Source organism: Protopterus annectens, chromosome 15.part0 (genome assembly GCF_019279795.1).
Source record: "Protopterus annectens isolate FY-2018-M chromosome 15.part0, PAN1.0, whole genome shotgun sequence".
Classification (NCBI taxonomy): domain Eukaryota; kingdom Metazoa; phylum Chordata; order Ceratodontiformes; family Protopteridae; genus Protopterus; species Protopterus annectens.
The window spans coordinates 119,209,193-119,217,926 of NC_056749.1; positions in this window are offsets into that span (position 1 = coordinate 119,209,193).

The window sequence follows — 8,734 nt, forward strand, 5'->3', positions numbered from 1 at the left end:
TTTCTGGGTAAATTTCAGTAACTGGCTCTTAAGTGTACTGCCTGCATCCAAGGAGAAAGGAAATACAGAGGACCTGAAAGAAAAGCAGCTACAAAAGGTGAAGAATAATACACTGACTGTGAAGAATACTGCAGCTGTTCAGCAAAACAAGTGCAAGCTCCAGACATGGCTTCCAGTTACCAAGAGGAAGGTATAAGACAACTGCACACAGACCTGATTAAAATAAACAAATCACTGATGGATTATGTCAACTCAAACAACAAAAGGCTGGAAACAGTGGAAGAAGCTTTAAACAGATATTTAGATGAAGTGATAAACTGCAAATATCAGAGGTCGAAATGAAGAAAAGGCTGACTGAATATGAGACTACTCAAGAAGAGATGTTTCAAAAAATAATAGAATTAGAGGGCACCTGAGATTTTCTGCTGTACCAGAGTAGCTAGAGAGAACAGACTAATAATTTTATGAAAGCACAAATAAGCAACTGGACTGATATTCCACAGCAGCAGTTGTTAATTGAAATGGTACAATGTGTGTAGGCTCTAAAGTTGGCTATGAGAAAGTAACCTAGACCTTTGATAGTAAAGATGCAATCCTACCAGCAGAAGGAGCTGATTCTGACAAAACAGTAGCAGAAGGACAGAGTACTAAAAGTGGGAGACAGCAGAGTGTTTGTGGAGAATGATTACTCACTGTACACCAGGCAGAAGAGATGGAAATGTATTCTACTAGTCAGGAAATGTTGAGAAGCAAGTAAGAGATTCAAACTGCTGTACCCAGCTGTCTTCAAAATGTTCTTTCCTGGAGGGACAAAATCATTTTTGATGCAGTGCATGTTAAGGAGGAAATACAAGAGTTTGCCCAACAAAAAGTGAGATGTGAAACAGAAGGGGATTCTCCTTTGTCTCTTCTGGTAATAAAGCCCACAGAGAGACTGTGCCAGTGAAACCTTTTAGAACATGAACATTACATATTATAAAGCTTTTTCTAAATGCAAAGCATTCAAGTGTTTCACAGCCCGACACAGCTAAAAGATAAGAAAAAACAGACAGAACGTAGAAGGTAAAACTTCAATATTTAAAGATGTATATAGTTTTGTGTTTTAGGTGGAATAATAACTTTTTAACACATTGATGCTTTCTGTAATGTCTTTGAATGTCAATGGTCTAACAGATAAATACAAAATACAGGTGACACAGTTGGAAAGAATTGAATATGTGAATTTGATAAAGAAAGGTTTTTAAGATGGTTATTCAGTGGAATACCTAGGACAAAGGAAAATAAAAGTAATAATATTAATTGTAACAGAGCTCAAATAGTGATAAAAGAAGGTAAAAAGACAATAATAGATTTGTAGAACTAAGGGTCTACTGGCAAGGGAGGAGGATTACACTGGTATATATTTATATTCCATCTAAAACTGCTATAATGGAATTGGAACTTGATTTGCAGCAGTGAAGATGTGTTAGATTCTTGGAAGGCTGTGTAAGCTGAGGCATTAAGTGTTTCATTAAATTCTCTCACTTACTTGGTCTGGGGGTTTGGGGGTATTTTTATTTTTTTTTTTTTGTTTTTTTATTTTTTTTTGTTTTTTTAAGTTAGATTTCTGAAGAAATTTATGAAAATATTTGGTATGGAAGATGTGAATTCAGTACTAGGATCTGGAGTGAATTTACATATTATTCCCAAAAATACAAAAACTGGGCTACGCTAGATAGAATTTACATTTCACAGGAACATGTGCATTTAATTGACAAACTTGATACACACCTAATAACAATTTCAGATCGTGCACCAATAATAACTAAAATAAAAAAACGGTAATGAAATAAAAATGAGACACTGGTGCTTTCCCACCTATCTGTTGAAAAGAGATGAATTTAAGTAATTGGTAGTGGAAATTATTCAGGAGCTATTAGAGAAGACAGAAATTTCTTCTGAGAATATAGCCAGTGAGTGACATAAAATTAAAGTAGAGTTTAAAAAGATATGGTTCAGAAGTAACAAGAATTATTTAGAGACACGGACAAATGTTAAAGTATTGCAAAATAGGGGGATCTCACAGAACAAGACAAGGAGCAGCTGCAGAATGCTACACAGAAAATAAGGAATTACATTGATAGTGTGCATGAGTTTAGAAAGATTGCTGTTAAGCAACTGTTTTTTTGATAATAACTCTAGAGCACAAAAAAACTTTTAGCACGACTCAGGCAGCAGGAAGTAGAAAGGAGTGTTGCCAAGCTTATATATCTCTTATAAGCTTATATCTCTGCCCTCTTCCCTCGGAGGTAACTGCCGTAGACTGCTTGTATGCTTGCTGCTCACACGTGTAAATTAACCTCGGGTGCTCCCCACTCTACACTTTGGTAGACATACCAGAAATCCTCTTCCTAGGATGTGCACCAGAATTATTCAGACTACCTGGCTCCTCCTCCCCACTCTCTACTGTGAGTGTATTGAGTCTCGCATGTGTTGATAAACAGTGGGTGTCCCCCACTCTCTACTGTGAGTGTATTGAGTCTCGCATGTGTTGATAAACAGTGGGTGTCCCCCCAACTCTACACTTCGGAAGCCAGACCAGAAATCCTCTTCCTAGGACATGCACCAGAATTATTCAGACCAGATGGCTCCTTCTTCCCACTCTCTGCTGAAAGTGTATTGAGTGTATGTTCCTTAATTTTTTTTACCTGACTTTGTCAAATATAACTGAGCCTACCTACAGCGTGCACAATAGCAGATCTAAAACAATCTCCTACTCCCAGCTCTTCCACCCCCCCCCCCCGTAACATCATCTCTCTCTCCTAAACTGACTCTCAAAATAATTAACCATAGTAACGCCACTAGATGGCAGCACATACCCATTCCTAATCTCTAGCACTTTATTCTCTACTTAGTCCTTGCTGCGTTCAGTCTAACACTTTTCTCTGTGACATTAACCCCTATCTGTAAGTCTCCTGACATGTTTTAACCACAACCTCTTAAAAACTCCGCCCCTACTTTATTCTTGGTATTTCACTCACCTTGTTCTTGCCTGCAGCTTCAGGTCCTTTAGCAGAGCTGTTTATTCACTGATATTTTTGGTGACTTCCTCTTCTCACCCATTACTCATTCTCAGCTCTACCCGCTCCATTCATCCTTTGGGCTCACTCCACTCCCCTACACTGCCCCCATTTCCCACAAGTCCCCACTATATGCTCATATATATCAACATTACCACTCCTCCACCACAGCCGGCCTATCAAATCACATCACACCCACAAGTCTGTTAACTATTACCCTCCCTCTTTCTAACTGATCCACCCCTTGTCCTCTGTCAGTCTTTTCTCACTCCCCCAACTACAACATCCATTCTGTCTAAAGACAATCCATATAATCAGCTATCTCAGCCTCCCTTTTATCACATTATACCTCCACTCTGCACCACAGTAGTTATGCAAACTATACCCGCTAAAATAATACTCACAATACTTCTTCCCTCCTCCCTCTTCCTCCTACTCCACCTACCTACCTTCACCACCTACCTTCCTGACTTCACTTATTCCCCTTCATTTCACATAACCTCTACTAATCCCAGAAAAGTAGCCTTCTACTCTGGCAATATCTCCCCTTACGTCTTTCACACCAGTGATTCTCTCCTCTTTAACAGAAAGCTTCTAATCCCCTCTGATATACTCCCAAGCCTTCTAAATCCTTATCCCATTTTCTCCCATCCTTTCAACCACAGCCTTGGGAGGACTGCAAAATACTTATCCCATCTTCTTGAACTAATTTCTATCCTCCTATCAGGTGGTATACACCCAAACCCTGCCCCCCCTGCCAACCAGAATATTAACTCAACTGCAACCCCCTCAACCTCTCTCCACAAGTCTCTCCTTTTCACTACAATAAATGCCCAAAGCCTTTTTAATAAAATACCCATCTTCCATGCCTGGCTCTCACGTAACCCTCCTGACATTGTCTCAGTCTCTGAAACATGGCTCAAACCTCATCTGAAAGACTCTGAAATTACTCCCCCCCACCCACTATCAAATCATACGACATGATAGAACACAAAAGAAAGGAGGTGGAGTAGCTCTACTTTTTTCTTCCTCTTTAACAGGGGCACCCTACACTATTCCCATTTCCCAGTTCTCTACAGCTGAATTAACCCTGGCCCTCCTAAAAATCAACAACCACAAAAACATAGTTATAGCTGCCATATATATTCCACCTGATAACAATATCCCCATACTGGAAGATATCCTTTCCTGGTTCTCATCCAGTATAAACAATGACACAATTATACTTGGGGATGTTGACATTAACTGGACTTCTAACCACTCAGCCAACTCCCAAAACATAAACCTCTACAATTTCTCTCAATTAATAAACTCCCCTACAAGGCCTAAGAAACAACTCTTCAGGCAGCATCCTGGACTGGATATTAGTCTCCCATCCCACCAATATCTCTGATAGTGGCACCTTGCCCAATTCCCTTAGCGATCACCTCCCTGCCTTTATATGTCACTCACCTTTCTCCCTACACTTACAACATAATTATATTTCAACCCATACCCTCACTAACTTTAACCCTCAATCCTTCTCTGACTGCTTAAAACAGATCAGCTGGAACCCTCTAAAAACTCTTCCACTTGACCAAGCTGTTACATACTTTAATACCTCATTCATAAACCTACACAACAGCTTAGCTCCACCTAGAACTAAAAGAGTGAAATCTAAAACTACCCCCTGGCTTTCCAAAGAAACATTAACTCTCATGCATACCTGGGAGAAATCCTGGAAAATCTACCAAAAATACAAGACACCTGGCGCCCTTACTGAATTCAAACAGCTCTGTAATAGAGTTAAAAAGCTAATCACTTCTGATCACAAATCTTATTACTGTAGGCTTCAGAACAACCACAAATCCAACCCCCAGGACATTATGGAGTAGTATCGCTGCCCTGCTCACTCCTGGCCAAAAAGACAATCTGTGCCCGGATCCTAGCTCCCCTGATCACATCTTGGCCTCCAAATTTAACTCCTCCTTCATAGACTCTATAGCCAAGCTTACCACATCTTTCCATAACAACTCATCACCTCCATCTACTCCTCTCACTCATAACTCATCTCCTTCTTTTACCAGCACCAGCCACCTCCCTCCCTTCACCCTCAAAACTATTCCTATCAACACCATAAAGAAACACCTCCTAAAATTAAAACCATGTTCTAATGCCCCAGACAACTTACCATCTAATTTCCTCAAACTGGCTGCCGATGGCATAGCACCCCCTATCTGTATTCTAATCAATCACTCCATCCAAGAATCCTAAGTACCCCTCCTTTGGAAATAAAGCCTTCATCATTCCCTTACACAAAGGGGGCAACAACACAGATATCTCCAATTTCCGCCCCATAGCCATTCTCTCCCCTATCTCCAAAATTCTTGAGAAATGTATTCACTTACAGCTATCACCTTACCTCTTAGAAAACTATTTGCTGACTCCAATGCAGCATGGATTCAGACTCGGTCATAGTACCACCATAGCCCTTCTGTCCTTCCTTGATAACATCAATCAGTCTCACGACTCTGGCAACATTGTATCAACCCTTTTCCTAGACCTATCTAAGGCCTTTGATACCATTTCCCATAGCCTACTTCTGTCCAAACTCTCTCTACTTAACCTTTCCTCCTCTTCCATAAATTGGTTCTCCAGTTGCATAGGTTCACGGGTTCATAGGTAGGTACTAGGCTATCAGCCCTAGGACCTATACACGCCTAGCCAAAAAGGTACCCTGGCTTTCAACACTCAAGAAAATTATTTTCCTGTGCACCTGTCGAGCAGAGCCACAGAGGTGATCCCTGGGGTGAATTTCCTATCCAATCACCAAGATTTTTCTTGAAGAGTGCTAATGAGGAGCCTTGTTTGATATAGATAGGTAGTTTGTTCCAGAGTATGGGAAGTCTTTTGGGACAGGAATCTATCCCTCCAGCATGTTCTGTTTATTGTGGTGACAAGGTTTAGGTCCCTAGAGCATGTAGCTCAGAGGGATTGGGATTTCTTTAAGTGGAGCATTTCCAACAGCTCTGGGTATGACATAGCTTTGTATGTTAGGCAGAGATTGCCTTTGAGTAGGCGATATGCGATGGAGTAAAGCTGGAGTTTTTTGAGACGGTCTGCATAGGGCATCTGTTTGATGCCGGTAATCCTCTTTGTGAGGTATTTCTGTGGCCTTTCCAGTTCTTGCAGATGTCTTGTGAGGTACATACCAAAAGGGGCGTTGTACTATATAATGGGTCTAATGAGTGATGAGTAGAGGGGAACAATGACCTCTTTTTTCCTGGATGAGAAACCTTTTGTGATGAGGTGTGCCACGTAGAAGGATTTCCTGACTATTGTGGTGATGTGATTATCAAAGGAGAGACTACTGTCCACCTGTGTCCCAAGGGGATGACAATGCACTTTTTGGCATTGATCTTGAGGCCATGGCTTTGACACCAGGCATCGGTCTCAGTGAGGCCCTTTTGTAGGATGTCCACATCGTTAGGAGTTTCAATTATGGCTCCTAGTTTGCAGACATCTGCGAACTTCATTAGTCAAAGACCTTCTTTGTTAGCCTGTACTTCAGAAAAGTAGATACCAAACAGGAGAGGACCCAGGACCGAACCGTGTGGTACTCCACTTGTCACTGATCTGAAGTTGGATTTGGAGTCTGCTACTTTCACAGTGTGGGTTCTGTCAGTGAACCAGTTGGCAACCCATCTTGTGACATAGGGATTTATACCTAGTTTAGTGAGTTTATCTATAATTCCAGAGTGGGGGATGGTGTCAAAAGCCTTGGCGAAATCTAGATAGGCTGTGTGAACCACCTTACTCTCGTCTACGGCTTTGGTGACCTTCAAAGAAGTTTATCAGGTTTAGAAGACATGATTTGCCTTTTACAAACTCGAACTGGTTGGGGTCCAGAGTTTGGAGTTTACCAACGTCTTTGTTTGTACGTTCCATGATGACATGCTCCATGGCCTTGCAGACCAGGCTCATTAGGCTAATGGGGCGGTAGTTCCAGGGGTCAGTGGTGGCTCCCCCTTTGTGGAGTGCGATAACCATCACTGTGTGCCATTCAGTGGGCACAAAGCCTGAGGTGAGGCTATGATTGAACATGGTGCTTAGATGGGGTGACAGTTCATTCTGTAGTTCATGTAGAATGCAGTCTGGCTGTTGTCAGGTCCCACGGATGCTGTGTTCTTGGCTTTGGAGAGTGTGTTTTTTTACCTGTGCCGCCATGATTACGGAACTTTGCATTCTTCCAGTATAGAGATGGGCCCTTTAGGGGGTGAGGGGGGGTAAAGTTACCACTGAACCTATCTTCCAGGATGTTGGCAATATCAGTTGGTACTGTATATTTAGTGCCATTGTGCTGTAACTCAGAGCAGATCTGAGTGTTGCCATTGAGATTCTTGACATAGCTATAGAATGTTTTGTGGTTGTCTTTAGAATCAGTGGTGATTTTGTTTTCATAACTAGCTTTGAAGGATTTTATGAGGGATCTCAGCTTCTTACTGAGGCTGACCAGGGAGTTCTTCCAGTCATGGTATTTTGTTCTTTTTTGCAACAGTTTCTTTCTTCTGTTGTAGAGTTTGTTGATGGCAGGGGACAACCAGATTGGCTTCCTTTTTTGGGGAATAGCATCTTGGTTCTGTTAGGGGATAGCATGGTCCATGCACTTGTGTAAGTGCGTATAAAGTGCATTTGTGTAGGATTCAGCAGTCATACCTCTATTGTTCATCTGCATGGGCGTCGTGAAGTTTGCCACTTCTGTCTTAAGAAGCATGAAGTTGGCTTTGGAGAAATTATTTACGGTGGTTTACCTAATGAGGGGTGGGGGCGGGATATGGATGTCTAGGCTGATTAGCTTGTGGTCAGATCTGACCAATGAGGAATTGACCTCTGGTGTGGAACACCGGTCACCCATGTTGGTAATGACTAGGTCTAGGATATTGCTGCCCCTGGTGGGGGTGTGGATAAGTTGATCCAAGGCTTTGGAATTTATAAATTCCAGAAAACATTGAGCAAAAGAGTTGGTACATGAGTAGTTTTCCCAGTTAATGGTGGGGTAGTTGAAATCACCCATTATTAGGGTGTTGGGTTGTACCCTAATATTTTCCAGTGTATCAAGAAATGACGAGTGGGAATCCTGGGGCATGGTGGGGGATCTGTAGCAAGTTACAATTTGAATTGCGGTCTTGCCCAGAGTTAGTTGCACTTGGATAATCTTGGATGCATTATGCTGAGCAACTAACCTGGAGATGTGGATATTCTTAATGAATATGGACACGCCTCCACCTTTAGTGTTTCAGTCCAGTTTAGGTGGCCAAAGGTGTGGTATGAATTATAGCCTGGTAATGCAGGGGTGCTCTTTGGAGCCTTGCACCAGGTCTCTATTACTGCACAGATGTCAATGTTCTCCATTTTAAGGAGTGCCTCGAGTGAATGCATTTTGAGGTTTAGACTTCTAGCATTGAGTAGCATTACCCACAGATTTTGCTTGCTTGTACCTGTTACAGTGGTGAATTTGTCATTTGAACCTTGCCTAAAAAAGGCACTATAGGGGTGGTAAGAGCCTTAGCCAGTATCCGGAATCCCAAGGGCGACAGGTGCAGGCCATCTCTAGCAAAGCATCGTGGTCTGTCAATCATGTCATCCCAGGCAAACAGATACTGGATCCCCTTAGAATGACACCAGAAGCTTAGCCA